The following is a 20,045-nucleotide window of genomic DNA, read 5'->3' as shown; positions in this document are numbered from 1 at the left end:
GGTGAGCTTAGGGTTTGACTGTGGTAAAGATTACCAATAACTGTTGGCCTAACATCTCCGACGTACGGGGATGCTACGCTTATAGCATCTTTTCAACTCTGGACTGACTTTCAATGCAATTTTCTAGAAAAAAATCGCTCAACATTTCATAACCCAGAATTTGAACCCAGGCACTCGTGAGCTGCATAGCTTGACAATAACATTGATGACATATTATATCACCATCATCATCATTATCAACCCATATTTAGCTCACTGCTGAGCTCGAGTCTCTTCTCAGGATGAGAGGGGTTAGGCCAATAGTCCACCACGCCGGCCCAATTCGGATTGGCAGACTTCACAAACGCAGAGAATTATGAAAATTCTCTGGTACGCAGGTTTCCTCAAGATGTTTTTCCTTCACCGTTTTGAGACACGTGATATTTAATTACTTAAAATGCACACAGCTGAAAAAGTTGGAGGTGCATGCCCCCGACCGGATTCGAACCCACACCCTCCGGAATCGGAGGCAGATGTCATATCCACTGGGTTATCACAGCTCTGTATATTATATAACGGCTATGAACTACAGTTAAAGTAAGGTGAAATATACGAAAAACGTATCAGGATCGTTTTAGTGAATGCTGACTGACCTTTACCTGTGTTACTTTTGACATCAAGGCGTTGCTAAATGAATCGATGACCTTGCTGCCATGATAAAACACATTTGTCATGGTTTAAGTAATACAATGTCTATTTCGGACAAACGTTATTTGTAAGAAGTGATATAGAGCGGTGTATTGCTCTAAAGACGGCATTGCTAGATCGGCAGGGGTAAACATAACAAGATTTGGAAAGATAGAAGAATCGCCAATATGTCTTATGAGGTGTCTTGTCTTATCACCAAAACCACCAAGGTTCGACTTATGAAGTGTCTTGTCTTTTCAATCTTTCTCTACGGTGTGAAATCTTGGTCCTTGCGTCTACAAGACCGTCGCAAGATCGATGCCTTGGAGATGTGGTGTTGAAAATGTTTATTGAGGATTGCTTGGACGGCGTTCAACATTTCCATCTCAAGGAAATAAAGATAAAAGAAAGACTTTCGTCGACTGTGCTTTTAAGGGTTTTAAAGTTCTTCACATCTCCAGAAATCAGGATTCAATCGATTGGTTGGTAGTGCAGGGTTCAGTTGAAGGTAAAAGATCCAGAGGCCGATCTCCAACCCGCTGGACGGATTTAATTAAGGCTGCTACACAATCATCCTACCAAAAGTGGAGGAGGCTTGCACAGAAAGCGTCGCTCATTGCTACAAGCACGACTACACTGCCAAGAGTGTACGATTAAGAAGAATTGCTCTGAGAGTACATAATTAAGAAAATTTTATTTGAATTAATGTTTTTAGCTTATATTGTAGCCTAATTTACATCACACTAATATTATAAAGGCGAAAGTTTGTGTAGTGTGAAAGTGTGCTTGTGTAAGTATGTTTGTTCCTCTTTTAAACTGCGGCTACTGGAGCGATTTGGCTGAAATTTGGAATGGAAATAGATTTTGCTCTGGATTAACACATAGGCTACTTTTTATCCCGGAAAAATCCACGGTTCTCGCGGGATTTGTTATAGTAGCTAGTTATACATACATCTATTTCTATAGATCATTTACCATTAAAAAATTACACCTTACAACACCATAAACTTTATTTCTTTATAATATTATTTTATACAACTATAATTACACCGGAAATTAAAACCTTCAGACCGGAACTGAGCTGTTAGCGGCAGAATAAAGCAAAAATTCCATTCAAAGTAAAAAACTTCCTAACTCGTATTTAAAGCATTTATCGCTCTCTGCATAACAATAGACGGTAACAAGATCGGTGAGCCATATTTGCTCTGAGGCAGGGGTTAATGGAACGACTCGGCTCTACGTGCTATTGAATGGGGCAGGGTAAAACGATTTATTGATTGGTAGAATGGAAGAAAAAAATGCGGGATAATCTGTTTATATAACGATTTTAAAACTTCATGGTTGATTGTTTGACATATTTACACAATATACATGTTATAAAAGAAGACTTTGTTGTATGTACAAATCAGGGACGTAGCTACCGCCGTTTCAGCCGTATCAATGATACGGGGCCCCCGGACTACGTAAGGGGCCCCACGTGTGTAAGTAAAACTTAATAAAATGTAATCCACAATGTCACTTCTGGTGCTTCCCGAAAAGAACATATTATAAAAAACTATTTATAAAGTTTTAACTTCAGAAATTACACAATAAAAAAAAAACAATCTGTGTTTTCCGGGTTAGGGGTGCGCTCACAAGTTGGAAACTTCCTACATACGAGTACATTAAGTTTGTTATACATTGTCATAATTGTTTTAAACAAGCATTTTTAACCGACTTCCAAAAAGAAGGAAGTTCTACGTTCGGCTGTATGTATGTTTTATGTATGTCCAGCGATATTTCCGTCATTTATGGAGCGATTTTGAAAATTCTTTTTTTGTTTGGAAGGGTATACTTGTCAGGATCTGATGATGGCATCCTGGAGAAATCGAGGTGAACTTTGTTTTTTTTTTTTGCTTTTTAGTTTAGGTTAATTTTAAAGTTGGAAGTCGGATGAAATTTTTATTGTTTCTTTTGTGAAGAAGACCCTTTCTTTCGGCCCCCAACTAAATTTGATTCTGGAACCCTCCAAGTCACGCTACGCCATTGGTACAAATTCACGTTTCGCTTCAGCAGTAAAGCAGGTGGGTCTTATTTCAAATCTCCTTCGATCACATAGGAGAATCTTTTTTATACCAATAACATATACCACAAATAAATCGCTTAAAAACAATAATTTAACAAAAAAAATCCGATCCGATCCACGAAAACAAAATGTCGGCCATCAGTTAAAGATAAAATTCAAAAAGTTTAAAATTCCCAAAGCGGGATTAAAATGTTTAAAGGTCAGAGTGGAATCTGAGTAAAAGAAGAACGGAGTAGGCGTTGCTTTGTTCTTGTTTTTTTTTCAAACACTCGGCTGTTTCGTATAAAGATAAGCCATTTTGAATGCACTTAAGCCCCATTCGCACAAGAGTTTTTTTAACAGACGTTAAAAAAGCGTTCAAATACAACAAATTTATTCCTATATATAAGTATATGTTCACACGATAGCGTTTTTAAAACACAGCGCTATTTTTCGAGCATGATTGCATTTTCAATTTTGGGTGTTGGAAATAGACCTTCATTTTTAAGCTAAAGCAGCGTTTCCCAACCTTTTTCAGCCACGGACCCCTAGAAAATCAAGCACAGTTTTCACGGACCCCTAACAAAAAAATCCGATTAGGTATTTAGTTTAGTTTTTACATATACAAAATAGGTACCTACTTATAACTGTTTATTCTGATAAATATGAAATATCAGGTGAATTTCAGGTGTTGCTTTTTTGCAACTAAATCAGTGATATTCGGATTGATGTTGTAATCTCAAATCAGATTCTATGAAGACCTCAAAGCGCGGAAGTTCGTAATCATTTCATTTTGTGATGGCAGTATTGCTTCTCCAGAGGATTCCAAAAACGCTGACAGTGTTGGAAAGGGATTATTTTTTTAATTGTACGATTTATCCAAAAGTCAAGCTTTTTTTGGGTTTTTAGGGAGAAAGTTAGACTCGGAGCCCGCACGCAATTATTTTACTCTCATTCAGTCTCGCTAACCGCTCTTTGGCGCACGTTCGCCGTTTATCATTTATGTATGGTCCAAAAATTACACCGCGGACCCCCATACATGTACTCGCGGACCCCCAGGGGTCCACGGACCACAGGTTGGGAAACAATGAGCTAAAGGAATTTTTAAGTTATACACACGACATCGCAACGTTCATGCTGTCAAGTAACTACTAGAGTTAAAGCCAAATACACATTGGCTTTAACTCTAGTAGTAACTCAGGTAGAATACTCGTAATATTAAACGGTTAATAGCTGTAGATAGTAATACAAATGACAAGGATTTGTTTGTTAGTAAAATATAAATTACAGCCTTAATAATCCCGCATAATGCATATGATTCTGCTAAGACTTTCCATCGAGTGAAACAAGTGATGAAGTGATGACGCGGCGTCCGATCATATCGCGAGCGGTCTAAAAATAACCGGGTCAATAATGGCAACAGACGGCGCGTCTACTTTGAACCTTTCACAGAACATAAAACACTTAAACTAGAACCTTTAGTTGTATAAAGAGAGGACAAATGTTTTTTTTTTTATTATTTACAAGTTAGCCCTTGACTACAATCTCTCCTGATGGTAAGTGATGATGTAGTCTAAGATGGAAGCGGGCTAACTTGTTAGGAGGAGGATGAAAATCCACACCCCTTTTTGGTTTCTACACAACCTCGTACCTGAACGCTAAATTGCTTGGCGGTACGTCTTTGTCGGTAACTAACCACGGCCGAAGCCTCCCACCAGCCAGACCTGGATCAATTAAGAAAATCTCAATCTGTAGAATGAAAGAATGGAAGCATATTAAGGAGCCAATTACATTTTACTAGCGGACGCTCGCGACTTCGTCCGCGTGGAATTTAGTTTTTCACCAATCCCTCGGGAACCATGGATTGTTTCTTAATACCAAATTTCAGCTAATTCGGTTCAGTAGTCGAAGCGTGAAAGTAACAAACATTCATATCATCGAAATCATCAGTTTTCGTAAATCTCGGAAAACCATGGATTTTTTCGGGATAAAAAGTAGCCTATGTGTTAATCCAGAGTAAATCTATCTATTTCCATTCCAAATTTCAGTCTGAAAACATCCAAACAGACAGCAAACTTTCGCGTTTATAATATTAGTAAGATACTAGAAATAGGGCACTAGCTTACACACACACACTTTGAACACCAAAGTGTTCAAAGTGTGTTTCCTCGCAAATGTATTATAAAAAGTCGTATGACTGTGTGCTTTGATAATTACAGCCTCTGCTAACTTGAAACCTCGCCTACGGCTCGGGCTAGCAATATCGACTCGGCTGTGATTTTCAACTTACCACACTTATATCATAATGTACTAACTATACCCTCATCAGTTAATATAGTCGTCAATATGTAAAATGAAAGTTTGTTTTATATTTAAAAAAAACCTTCAACTTTTTAATTATGTACATTTTGAGAAATTAAATATCTCGTGCCTCAAGCGGTGAAGGAAAAAGATCGTGAAGAAACATGCATACTTGAAAGATTACTTAATTCTCTACGTGTCTGAAGTCTGCCAATCCGCATTGGGCCAGCGCCAGCGTGGTGGATTATTACCCTAACCCTAACCCCTCTCATACTGAGAGGAGATACGTGCTCAACAGTGAGCCGATTGTTAATGCTTACGGAATAAATGTCTGTCTGATAAATAATGATGAAGTATCGAATGGGCTGTTAATGATGAAGTGTAATTTAAATAATTTTATAATTACTAAATAATTGTTTACAAATGAGACAGAAAATTGGATTTACATGTAGGAGTGAAAAGCTTTTATTAATTTTTGATGAAAGTAATTACATTATGATGGATAAAATATGTTCCATTGATTGCTTTATAACCGTGTAAGTTTTAATTTCATTTTATAGCTCGAATTAAGCTGGGATTTTAAATATCCGAGCTGTTACTTATTAACTAATTGACTCCCCGATTTTATAATTCTTTACAAGCCTCCCACCAGCCAGACCTGGGTTAATTAATAAAACCAATCGGCCCAGCAGGGGATCGAACCCAGGACCTCCGTCTTGTAAATCGACCGCGCATACCATTGCGAAACGGATGCCGTCACGAGGTTTCAGCCCCGTAGTTCCCATTCCCGTAGGAATACAGGGATAAAATATAAACTGTCACTCGCAGATAACGTAGCTTTGGATTGGTGAAACAATTTTTAAAATCGGTCCATTACTTTTGGAGATTATTCGTATCAAACATGCAAACAATCAAGTCTCAGAATTTTAGTTTAGATATATGGAAATGCAAAAATGCTATCAATGTTCCCATAACATTATACTGCATTCGCTATCACTACTAGCAGACGCCCGTGACTTCGTTCGCGTTCTTCGAATTATACAAGTTTTCATAAAAAATTTCCCATTCTCATGAGTCTGGCATACACATAAATATTTTTACAATCCAACTGGTTGTTTCTGAGATTAGACTGTTAAAACTAACACTCTTCTTTTTGTATGTTTCTGTCATCAGGTAATCTCACATGCTTGCAGCACTTACGAGTTGACAGCCGATAAATCCTGTATTGGTCGCGACCGGCATGATGTCATACACAACGCGATTAACACACGATCAGTTTTATCGGAAGTCAAGCCGTTAGCGCTGCAGGCATGTGAGATCACTTGATCGTCAGTGGCTGACATAAGAGATTGCTTTGCAAGACCGTCTTTGCCTTGCTCACAAGTATTTTATTTTCTTTTTTCTGTTTGTAATCATTTGTTTTGTGTGAAATTAAGTTCTTTTTTTTCTTCTTCTTCTTCTTCTAACATTATTTAAGATTACCCTGTATATAACAATACCGAACGACCTTGCCCGATGCTTATCATTTACCTACACATGTCTACCGTCTGCCGAACTAAAAGGGGAGCCGCTTTGTTTGTTCCTTTTGCACGTAAATAATGTTTTTCTCATGACCTACTTTTGCCCCTGAAGGTCAGGGTATTAGATTGAATCTTAGTAGGTACAGTCTAGATTTAATCCCCAATACCTCAAGCAATAATGGCCTAGACTTAAAGCTGAGGTTTCCCGGGTTCGATCTTTGGCTGCCAAGCCCTAGTTTTCTCCGCTCCTGTGATATTGTTCAAACAAAATAAATAGTTCCGTTCCGTCCAAGGTTTTTGATTTCCAATAATACTTAAAGACAAACTCAACAAAAAAAATATCAAAATCTCTAATTAAGACGGAAAATGTTCTATTGATTCAACTAAATAGCCTTCCGAACAATGATGTAAAATACTGTTAGATGTGTTACTAGGTCATGAAAAATGAGGCGCTCAAAATTTCCACATCTCAATGTTACTTGTGGTCAACAACGAACTTTATTTGAACCAAAAATACCTAAACATTGTCTACAATGTCGAGTTGTGTGTTGGAAATATAAAAACTATATAAACATTAATAAATAATGGAGTTAAAGACAAGTTTGTAGCCTAATATTCGGATCACTTTTTGCAGTGATTTTGTAGGGACGTAACCGATCTATAGTATAAAATTATCATTGCTTTTGAACCAATAGTAGAGCCATTACAAACATTCAAAGTTAACATTTCAACTGTTTACAAAAACTGAATTTTATTGTGCCTGCTGAATTAAATTGAGAGAGAGAACGATTATCTTCTAGCTAAGAATAAAATCGTCAAAAATATAAATGTTTGGAAATAACAAATCATACCATAAGTATTGTGGCCGTAACTATAACAATAAAACTAAATATAACATAAAACGTACAATAAACATTGTAAGGGGCAACGAGCTTACCAATGCCGCCCTCCTAGGTAATGGCCTACAAAATACACTCCGACCTAATTTGCCCATAAATTTCTACCTTTACGAGACTCTCGAATTGTTATTTAAATAATGTTCCTAATTATTGTATACTTTTCAGAATGCTTACAATATTTTACTTAATTGAAAGGAATTTAACAATATATATAAAAAAAATTTAAGTGTTTGTCTATGATTTTAAAATATGTTTTCTCAAGTGCTAATAGTTATTTACACGATACTAAAACACGTACGTGATAGCCCAGTGGATATAAACTCTGCCTCCCATTCCGGAGGGTGTGTGTTCGAATCCGGTCCGGGGCATGCACCTCAAACTTTTCAGTTGTGTGCATTTTAAGAAATTAAATATCACGTGTCTCAATCGGTGAAGGAAAAAATCGTGAGGAAACCTGCATACCAGAGAAATATCTTAATTCTCTGTGTGTGAATCTGCCAATCTGCATTGGGCCAGCGTGGTGGACTATTGGCCTAACCCCTCCCATTCTGGAAGGAGACTCGAGCTCAGCAGTGAGCCGAATATGGGTTGATGACGACGACTAAAACACAACATAACATACTTTTTTGATTTTTTTGCCTGTCTGTTTTAGTTTGTTCTAACTTTAACTGGAAGAGGTTATTGAGCAACAGATAGGCTTTTTTAATCCTAAAACAAATATATTTGTGTTAATTTTTAAATACAAATTATGAAAAGTTTGTTTATGCGGATGTCAAACAGACACATGTCGTTTATGGGTTTCATCGGCTTCACCACGCTACTTGTAACTCATTCTGCACATTCTTTATTCTGTGTTTTCAAAATACTGCATAATTCAATAATGAATAAGATCATTTTTTATTTTTACTACCTATTTTATTTAAGAAACAGTTTCTAAAATATTTATCATCATCATCATCATATCAGCCGATGGACGTCCACTGCAGGACATAGGCCTTTTGTAGGGACTTCCAAACATCATGATACTGAGCCACCTGCATGCATCCAGCGAATCCCTGCGACTCGCTTGATGTCGTCAGTCCACCTGGTGGAGGGTTGGCCAACACTGCGCTTACTAGTGCGGGGTCGCCATTCCAGCACTTTGGGACCCCAACGTCCATCGGCTCTTCGCACTATGTGCCCCGCCCATTGCCACTTCAGCTTCGCAACTCGTTGAGCTATGTCGGTGACTTTGGTCCTTCTGAGTTACTCCTAACATAGCTCGTTCCATCGCTCGCTGTGTGACTCTGAGCCTTCTTATGAGGCCCATAGTTAGCGACCAAGTCTCGGAACCATAGGTCATCACTGGCAACACGCACTGTTCGAAGACTTTTGTCTTCAGGCACTGAGGAATTTCGGACGAAAAGATGTCGCGAAGTTTCCCGAATGCAGCCCAGCCGAGTCGGATTCGACGGTTCACCCCTTTCTCGAAATTGGACCTACCTAACTGGATCATAAAAGATTTATAGTGGATTCAAATTAAAGTTACGTCAGTCTAATAATGATTATGGAAACGCGCAACAATATTTCCATTTCAAATTCTAACATATTCAACGTCCAATTATTCAAATTACTGTCAATTGAGTTATGTGGCAAGGCCGCTGCGTTATTACTCATATGTCGGGATCCCACAGGACGTATGTGGAAGACATACGTAATAGGCCTAATGTATGAATTATGCATGTATATTACATTTTCAATAACAATGTGTACTATTTATTATATACTTACATTAATATTGTAACAACTTTAGGATTCGATTTAAAACGTATTTTTTTATTAATAACTTATTATAGAACTTTATAATTTGGATACAGATGCAAAATGAAAAATTTTAAAATCTCTTTTGTTAACCTGAAATAAGTTGCGCGACTAGCGCTAAGTTTCAGCTGACGGAAAAACGAGGAAGTTTCACGAACGTATTTTGTGCGTCCAGGCATAGATGGCGCTGTTGAGAACTTTCGCTACTTGACAATAGATGGCGTGAAAGTTTCTGACTCTGTAAAACAAAATAATTTAATTAATTTTAATTGTAAATATTTTTATTATTAATTATATTTTTAAAATTATTACCAAAAGTTATACACGTATTTTGGAAAAAAGCTTCGACCGATAAGATCCCAAAGTCGCAATTCTGCTCCTTTAAATGACGATGAAATGACGTTTAATTGTAAAAAATCGCACCAAGTTCATAAAAATTACCATAAGCGAAAAACTCAGTAAGCACATAATAAAACCAATTACGAAGGTACTTATTACGGTTCAATAAAAAACAGGTGTCTAATTCCAGTTGTTTGGACAAAGAAAGCGTAAAGCTCATAGACGTAAGAAAAAGTCCAGACACCGTCTCCTGCACTAAATAGTGACGCACCCCAATAATGCCATTTCGCATTTACCTAAACGTACACGCCGACACACATATGAAGAAGCTGCACATATGAAGACAGACCGTCATTTATTTCCTACACATAGATTCACACTCACAGATACTCGGTGGGCTCAGAATACAGACAACTACAGAATGTATAATAGCGTAAAGGAATGAAGCCGTTGAAATTACCCTTATTTGGTGTAATTTCACGAACAAGCGATCAGTCACTCTGTGTATGCCGTGATGTGTGACGTGCTATACGGGTACAATTTTTGGACACAATGCGTGATTTATAATGACGGCTGAACGTTGCATCTGGTGTTTTCTGTATTCCGAGTCGGCGCCATTATGATGTGTCAGTTGTTTGACAACAAGATACCGTCTCATCATCATCATCATATCAGCCGATGGACGTCCAGTGCAGGACATAGGCCTTTCGTAGGGACTTCCAAACATCACGATCCTGAGTCGCCTGCATCCAGCGAATCCCTGCGACTCGCTGGATGTCGTCTGTCCGCCTGTCGTATCGTCTGCCTGTTTTATAAGTCTATGGTAAAGCTATCGATATTAAATTCCAGCACGTTAATGGCGTGACCCTGACACCACCACGCGAGGTCGCGTGCCGAACTGTACAGGGTTAACTAATCTAATTATAGGCACAGCTCGGCAGAAAGCATTAAAGTTTCAATACCAATCTTATCTTTGCGGTTTAAAGCAATCTGATATTCCTATAGACCTATATTCCGTCGGGTTAGATAGTAAATTAGAGTAATGAGACCCTATTTTGTGACAGTACTTGTTAGAAGTATTGCTGTCGTTAACGGTACATTATATTACGTTAGTAATGTTTAATATATTTTTTTTTCATGTATGTATTGAAGCATTTTTTAAATGCGTTTTTTTAAATAAATGCGGTGGAAAGGGAATTTCTTCTTAGGCAACATAGTCTAAGGCCTACGTAAATCTAAATTCATTTATTTCAAGCAAGCTTAGTTTGAGAGCTTTCTGGAAACGTCAAGTTAACGTTAAGGTTAGGTGAGAAGTTCTTAAGTTGACTGGTAGGCCAATAGTCCACCAGCGTGGTGGACTATTGGCCTTACCCCTCTCATTGTGAGAGGAGACTCGTGCGCTCAACAGTGAACTGAAAATGGGTAGCTAATGATGATTAAGAGTTGGATTGGAAGCTTAAGTTTTTTCACTCTCACTTTAGTCAACAAAGATATTTGTGAATAAGGTGGTAAAACAGGCGCACACTATACCCGAATGACTTTTAAAAAAATATATACTTGCATACACTTTCTCTTAAAGCTATTATTAGATCAGTTAATCCTGGACGACCAGCGCATCACGCGACCTCGCGTGACGATGTCACGGTCACGCGGCTTTCATCTGATACACATAGCTTTGCGATCCTTACAATCGCTGAGTGAGCTTTGATATAAGCGTAAAAAACTCTAACAAATCAAATCAAGTCTACAAAGGACTGGCTGACTGGCGTCAACGCATACCTCAAAAAGTGATGTCCAGCAATATGTATATAAAAATATCGCTGGACATAAAAAAACATACATACAGCCGAACGTAGAACCTCCTCCTTTTTGGAAGTCGGTTTAAAATCGTATAGGTACTTTTACACGGAAATACGTTACATTCTTGACTCACTTACATGACTAGTAGAACATCTGTAAATTTTGTTTATAATTAAACCTATTTGTTATGATAAACCAAACATCGGGTAGATATTTATGTAGGTAATTTAATGTCACATAAAATATTTCGCTAACCTTATTAAAATAAACATGAAAGGTCAAGCGTGGTATGATTTTATCTTATTCGCAAAAATGAGTTTTAGTTTTCATAATAATTAGTAAATCGCATGTTTGCTAATGTAAATTATAATCTAGCTGGAGCAAAACTTAAAGTAAGAAAATAGTATAGTAGGTTTAGGCAAAGACATTTTATACTGTAGACTTGTTACGTGCCTACAAATCACAGCAAAAAGAGATTCGAAATAAGCGTCTCCACTGGGCACAAGCACAATTTTTTGTTTACTTAAGTTATATATTTATGTATATAGTTTTTACACTTCCTAAACACACAACTCGACATTGTAGGCAATATTTTTTTTAAATAACTTTCGTTGTTTAATAATCGACTAAATGAAATTAAGACAATTATGCACTTTTTCGCTTCAGTTTTGATGCACTAGTGCCCTATCTCTAGTAAAGTAAATATCGTTGTCCAATACAACACGACCATTTTTATTGATTTTTGAAGCGATAACTTCCTATGGGTGGGCAAACCGCTTGGTAACGTAACGCGTTACGGCGCCACGCTGTCTGGCTACCCTTTCTCTCACGCATAGGGCATCAGGCTTAAGTTATCACTTCTGTCGGGCATCCCGAGAGGTACACGTATCTTTTTTTATACATTTTCCAGGCACCTATGTGACTAGGTCGTAGGTAAATGTAGGAATAGGTAAATTATTTCGCAGATTTTTTGCCCGCTTCCATCTTAGACTGCATCATCACTTACAATCAGTTGAGATTGTAGTCAAGGGCTAACTTGAAAGAATGAAAAAAAAAAACCTCCCACCAGCCAGACCTGGACCAACTAAGAAAACCTCAATCAGTCCAGCCGGGGATCGAACTCAGGACCTCCGTCTTGTAAGTCCACTGTGCATACCACTGTGCCATGGAAGCCGTCACTTGTTATTTCATAATTAAAAATTTATTTAATGCAAATGCAACTCGTAAAACGTGCCTTGTCGTACAATAACACAATATTACATTGTGTTAATTCCAAGTATGTTTACAATTAGTATAATCTACATTAAATCAAAACGCAAACATATTCCAGTTTCCCAAAGGAGCTAATATACCGCAGTGCCAGCTGCGCTCACAGATTGCCCTCGGGTACACAAACAGTAATATAGTACTGTTTACAATTACGTAAGATACTCCTTTGTAAGACGTATCCTTTACTGCATAGATAGTATAACAAGCCATTCGGTATCAACCCGTATTCGCCTCACTGCTGAGCTCGAGTCTCCTCTCAAAATGCGAGGGGTTAGGCCTTAGTCCACAACGCTGGCCCAATGCGGATTGGCAGACTTCACACACGCAGATAATTAAGAAAATTCTCTGGTATGCAGGTTTCCTCACGATGTTTTCCTTCACTGTTTGAGACACGTGATATTTAATTTTTTTTAAATGCACACAACTGAAAAGTTGGAGGTGCATGTCCCGGACCGGATTCGAACCCACACCCCCCGGAATCGGAGGCAGAAGTCATATCCACTGTGCTATCACAAGACACTGGGAACTTTTTAAAAGTCGTTTATTCAAACATTACTTGTCTAGTTGCAATATGTAGTTTCTATATATATGTATAATTATTTACTTGGGTATATTATTGTTTATATTGTATATATTTATTTATTTTATTATATATTATCATATAATGAATGTTTATATATATATTTATAGGTATATTTTATATTTATTTTTATAACTACTTTTTAGTGTTTAGTTAGTTTTGGTATTTTGTTTTCTCTATGTATGCTTTTGGTTATTTTACTATCCCGCATATTAATACATTAATTCCTTAAACCAAAGATTGTCTGGCAGATATTGCTTTAAGCAATAAGACCGCCTTTGCACATACTTGTTTACTATGTTTGCTTCGTTATTGTTTTTCTTTTGTTCAAGACGGAGGTCCTGTTTTCGATCCCCGGCTGGGCCGATTGTGGTTATTTTCATTGTTCCTGCTCTGAGTGATGGGAGGCTTCGGCCGTGGCTACTTACCACCCTACCGACAAAAACAAACTGCCAAGCGATTTTGCGTTTCGATACGATTACGTGTAGCCCGCTTACATCCTAGATTGCTTCCACTTACCATCAAGTAAGATTGTAGTCAAGGGCTAACTTCTAAATAAATCTTCAACTTCAACCTGAGACAAACCGCATGGGTTGAACCATACAACCGCAGTAGACAGTATTAGCAAATAAGCATGACATTACTAAATCCCTAGACAAGCTCTATCTAGAACCCTAAAGCATAGACGCCTAACGTGGTTTACAAAAGCAGTCAATTTACGCCACATCAAAAATGTGTACGAAAAATGATAAATGGACTCGTTAACGCGGATCGAAACAAATTATTCGGACAAAGCTAAAACGCCGGAACACATAACAAAGGTAAAAACGGGCGAAACAAATTAACACGCCTTTAAATTTTCCCTCCCGAAAATTTACCTATTCTCCCCAATTAAAACTGGTCTGGCTCTGGAAAAAGGACAATTAGAACACTAACTCGTCCCTACCGTTGTATTTTAGTATTACACAATTCAGGTGGAAAATTTTTGCCATTTTACTTTTCTGTGACCTTAACTCTGACCAGTAGCGAAGGCTGAAATTTTTATTAGGAAACCCGATCGTGTGTTTTTTGTCATGCGAGCAGGCGTTAATTATTTCTTGTAAAGATAGTAAAAATGCTATGGTATTATTATGTAGAGGCGTGATAGCCTCTGTGGATATGCCTTTGCCTCCGATACCGGAGGGTGTGGGTTCAGTCCGCAGCATGCACCTCCAACTTTTCAGTTGTGTGCATTTTAAGAAATTAAATATCACGTGTCCCAAATGGTGAAGGAAAAACATCGAATTTTCTCAGTTCTCTGCGTGTGTGAAGTCTGCCAATCCGCAGCCATTGGGCCAGCGTGGTGGACTATTGGCCTATCCCCTCTCATTCTGAGAGGAGACTAGAGCTCAGCAGACTCGACTCAGCAGTGAGCCGAATATGCGTTGATAATGATGATGATGATGATTATTATGTAATACCTATTTAGAGTGTATAAAATAAATTTTAATTGAGAATATTTTCGAGTATGTATGAATTTTTAAAAGGTAAGCCGCTAGGAATCGGGTTATTTAGACTCCTCGCTGCTGCTGACTACCTATGTTAACTTGAAAATATGTTAAGTAGGTATGGACCTATAGAGCTTATATTATTTTTATTTGACCTGAAGACTAGCGACCCGCCCCAGCCTCGCACGGGTGCTGTGTAGATACCATTTATTATATACAGTTTTTGAGGCAGATCATATCCACTGGGCTATCACGGCTCAGTTATATACGGTATAAATTTTCATAACTTATTTCTATTTTATTTGTGAGACAAGAGTCGTCTGAACCTCTACAAAGTGACGTAGTGTAATAGAATGAAGAACGAAGCGCTTTGACGGCCTTAGTGGCGCAGTGGTATGCGCTGTGGATTTACAAGAAAGAAAACTTTAATTGGCCCAGCCGGGGATCGAATCCAGGACCTCTTGGACCAGGCGTCTTGTAAATCCACCGCGCATACCACTGCGCCTCGGAGGCCGTCAAAGCGCTTCGTTCTTCATTCTATTACGCTGCGGCTCTAGAGAGGTTCAGACGACTCTTGTCTCACAAATAAAATAGAAATAAGTTATGAAAATTTATACCGTATATAACTGAGCCGTGATAGCCCAGTGGATATTACCTCTGGCTCCAATTCCGGAGGGTGTGGGCTCGAATACGGTACGGAGCATGCACCTCCAACTTTTGATTTGTGTGTTTTAAGAAATTAAATATCACGTGTGTCAAACGGTAAACAAACATCGTGAGGAAACCTGCATACCAGAGAATGTTCTTAATTCTCTGCGTGTATGAAGTGGTGGATTATTGGCCTAACCCTTCTCATTCTGAGACGAAACTTGAGCTCAGCAGTGAGCCGAATTAGGGTTGAAAATTATGAAGTTATGAAAACATTGTACCGTATATTATTGTAGTCATAACTCGTAATGTTCTAGTCGTTGTTTAACGTTCAGGGTTGTTTGACGCTTGCTCCCGGCGGTCTGAGTATGACGTATGACACGCTAACGAACCACTACGCCGGGAATTCTCTTAACCTATATCCATTTTACATTGATCTGGCTGCAGATATGGCGCCTTGTGCATAGCTTAGCTCGTTACTTTGTATTAAATTATTTTCCTACACCTAGCAGGTTTTATTGTTTACTAATTGATGCGAACGATTCGTATGCATTGAGAGACGTGATAGCCCAGTGGATATGACCTCTGCCTCCAATTCCGGAGAGTGTGGGTTCAAATCCGGTCCGGGGCATGCACCACCAACTTTTCAGTTGTGTGCATTTTAAGAAATTAAATATCACGTGTCTTAAACGGTGAAGGAAAACATCGTGAGAAAACCTGCACGCCAGAGGATTTCTTAATTCTTTGCGTGTGTGAAGTCTGCCAATTCGTATTGGGCCAGCGTGGTGGACTATTGGCCTAACTAATCCCTCTCATTCTGAGAGGAGACTCGAGCTCAGCAGTGAGCCGTATATGGGTTGATAACGACGATTCGTGTGCATTGAAGGATGTCTATACAAATTGTCATACTGTTTTAAAAAGCCTTCTTTAAGACTAATCTGTTTTAACAGGGTAACCAATTTGAAGGTGCTAGCTCAACTAGTTTGAGCTGTGCGTCGGTATTATCTCAGTCAGAAAAACCAATATACAAATGCTAAAAAAACAATAGGCTCGACTTGTCTACAACAAAAAAGCAGAAAATATACCTTGTAAGGTTTTTTATCTGCTTAAGTACATATTCTGCATAGCATAATCTCAATCAATGTGCATAACATAATCTCAATCAACTTGCATAACATAATCAATCTGCTTAACATAATCTCAATCAATTTGCATTACATAATCAATCTGCATAACATAATTTCAATCAATTTGTATAATATAATAATCAATCTGCATAACATAATCTCAATAAATCTGCATAACATAATCTCAATCAATTTGCACAATATAATCAATCTGCATAACATAATCTCAATCAATTTGTGTAATATATTAATCAATCTACATAACATAATCTCAATCAATTTGCATAACAGAATCAATCTGCTTAACATAATCTCAATCCATCTGCATAACATAATCTCAATCAATCTGCATAACATAATCTCAATCAATCTGCATAACATGATCGATCTGCATAACATTAAATTAAATTAATTAATTAAATTAACCTTTATATGGCTCAATTTCATTGAATTTGCAAATTACCCTAATACAAAATAGGCAGTGGAAGTTACCTTAATTTATGTATAGCAATGATTCCGAATTCTGAACATGGTTCGTATGACCGATCAACATTTTCCGTCCACATTTCGAACTTTCCATTTTCCGAGAAAAGTTACAAACATGACTTATGTGACTAGTTCAGACTTCCATTACATCGCAAGCCGCCTAGGATTATGAATTGAGCTATTTCTAAAAATAGGCCGGGAAACTTTTCAAGAGCACAGCATAGCTGTGCTTATGGTAAGTACCTACACGTCGAAACTGGCTACTAAAACGACTTTATTTTTATTATTTACAAGGATAGCACTTGACTAAAATCTCAAGTGATGATGCAATCTAAGATGGATGCGGGTTAACTTGTTAGGAGTAGAATGAAAATTCACACCCCTTTCGGTTTCTACACGACATCGTACCGTAACGCTAAATAGCCTGGCGATACGTTTTTGCCGGTAACTAGCCACGGCCAAACCCACCAGCCAAAAATTTCGTTATCAACCCATATTCGGCTCACTGCTGAGCTCGAGTCTCCTCTCAGGAAGAGAGGCTTAGGTTTTAGTCCACCACGCTGGCCCAATGCGGATTGGCAGACTTCACACACACAGAGAATTAAGATAATTCTCTGGTATGCAGGTTTCCTCACGATGTTTTCCTTCACCGATTGAGACACGTGATATTTAATTTCTTAAAATGCACACAACTGAAAAGTTGGAGGTGCATGCCCGGGACCGGATTCGAACCGACACCCTCCGGAATAGGAGGCAGATGTCATATCCACTGGGCTATCACTGCTTAAAATTTAATAGGTATAAATTATCTTTACTTATCTTTTTTTATGAGTACTTATACAAAATGGCACCGCGCTTTACTAAAATCATGCCTATGCAGAACATTAACTGTTTTATAACAATAAAAAAGCTACTTTATTACACACTTGTGGATAACAACATTTTATCGTAATATTTTAATTTCATTCATCATAAAAACACGGTTTCCTATCAGTACATAATAACCCCACAATTTATAAACACATGTAAAAGGAATCTCCGAGTTTATAGCCCTGGTAACGATCCAAAGCGGAAATGCAAAAGTATAAAAAATTTATTCGCCCCATTACGCGCAGATTGAAGTAAAAAAAATGCGAAATACGACACGCTGCCGAGATTTACAACGCCGACGAAAGTTCATGGAAATAATGTGCTAGTTTTAACACGTTATATTCATTCAACAATTTGTGTACTAATATAATAATTATTATCTGTGGTCGCAGTTAATTTTAACGACTAAGTTGTCAGTCAATAGTAAAAATAATCTCAAGGTATTTTGAGTCGGTAAATTCAAATTGGCTCTACCTTTATGATGTTATATCTTGATTTTAACCAACCTTAAAAATAGGTGTTTAATTCGACGCGCATGTCTTTTTTGTAATGTTTACTTCATAACTTCGTCATTTATTAACCAATTTTGAAAGTTATTTTTTGTTTGAAAGAATTTACTTCCAGATTGATCCCATTTCATTTTCATGAAAATCGGTTTTATTAATTTTGTGTTAGAATCAAAATAACTGAAATAAGTCTTTGAACTCGGTTGCATTGTAATGTTAAAAATATTATGTACTTCACTACTGGATACTGCAACTCCATTAGCCTAAATTATTCGTCAAGCGCGTTCTACAGTTGTAATCAGGTGAAATCGTGGTCAAGGGCGAGCCTATTCCATAAAAAAAAAAATAATTCTGTTTTCTACACATCCCAGAGAATCTATGAATTTGACTAGGCCCCGCATTCGGTTTCACCTGTGTTTTTCCCATCCCGTTCCTGTGAGAATACGGGGATAAAAAATATAGCCTATGTCACACACAGAAACGTGGCTTTCTGGCGGTAAAATAATTTCAAAGTATGTTCAGTAGATACAGAGATTCTTCTTCTTCTTCATCAGCCGATGGACGTCCACTGATGGACATAAGCCTCTTTTAAGTCACTCTCCCCGCATATCCTAAGTAACCCATAAAGAATTTCACAACAAGAAATGTGGACGGCTCGAACGCCACGACGAGCATACTGAAGCCGACCGCACGACGAGCGCCTTATATCGCAAATAGTACCCGCCTACCGATCGGTACCCCTCTCTAACTCCCCACTCTTTATAGAAACAAGTCGCACCACCTGACGTCATATCCGTCTCAGACTACTATTTCCTACAATATATTATTTGTGTGAAATAAAATTAAAAAAAAAACTTTGAAATTAAGACATTAAATTCACATTTTCCCGCCTCAGTTTTGACGCGCTAGTGCCCTATCTCTAGTATAAAATATCGTTGGTAAAATACACTCTTGAAAACTTCGAGTGTCTAAGTTCTTAGTATTTGTTTGCAGGTTTAGTCTAAACGTGATATTTAGCAGCCACTTTGGGTATTTTAACCACAAGAGATCTTGTATACTCTAGGGGCTTAACCGTTTTACTTACGTCATAATAACAGATCAATTTGGATCACAACCAGATAAACATAATATTATTTTTATAGTTTTACAATGCTTCAATTTTATAGTTCCTTGGAATAGAACTATTATTTAGTAATAAGGAGAACGTTTTTAAGAAACTATTAGGGCGTTCGTGCGTAAACGCTGAGTAACGTTCGGAAATATTAAAATAGAGATTATGGTCGGAGCTCATTAGAGCAACTCGGGACTCGACGCGCTCACTACATCAACTCCGTAGCATCACCGGATCGCCTCGATTTTAAGTTTCCAATCTCTCGCTGTAAAAAACAAGAAAAAGTGTAAAATAAATGTGAGAGAAAAAACTTGCATTCAGTTTGATTTTGAATTATCTAAGTAGTAGTTTTTATATTTTTTATTGTATTAATATGATTTAAATAATTTAAATATGATGTAAATTGTTTTCTAGATAGCACGTACGGTACAGTTACAGTCGCCTGAATGACGTTCATAATACGTACTATTATTGTGAATTGCGGCAAATTTTGAAGAATGAAACGTACTGCCACCCACCATCCTAAATAAAACGCACTGTAGCTGATAGTATTGAACGAACGCAGGTCATACGTGTAGCGCCATCTAGTTTC

At 37.7% G+C, this 20,045-nt stretch overlaps 1 protein-coding gene across 5 annotated transcripts in view; it reads left to right on the top strand.

Annotated features, from left to right (window-relative positions):
* Positions 1–20,045, top strand: part of LOC112057979 (potassium/sodium hyperpolarization-activated cyclic nucleotide-gated channel 2) — a 342,833-nt gene that overhangs the window by 163,919 nt on the left and 158,869 nt on the right. The gene's annotated exons all lie outside the window — the stretch shown is intronic.

This window comes from Bicyclus anynana, chromosome 20 (assembly GCF_947172395.1).
Source record: "Bicyclus anynana chromosome 20, ilBicAnyn1.1, whole genome shotgun sequence".
Lineage (NCBI taxonomy): Eukaryota > Metazoa > Arthropoda > Insecta > Lepidoptera > Nymphalidae > Bicyclus > Bicyclus anynana.
Note: the sequence above shows the minus strand (reverse complement) of the source record. Positions and strands in the feature narration are given on the sequence as shown.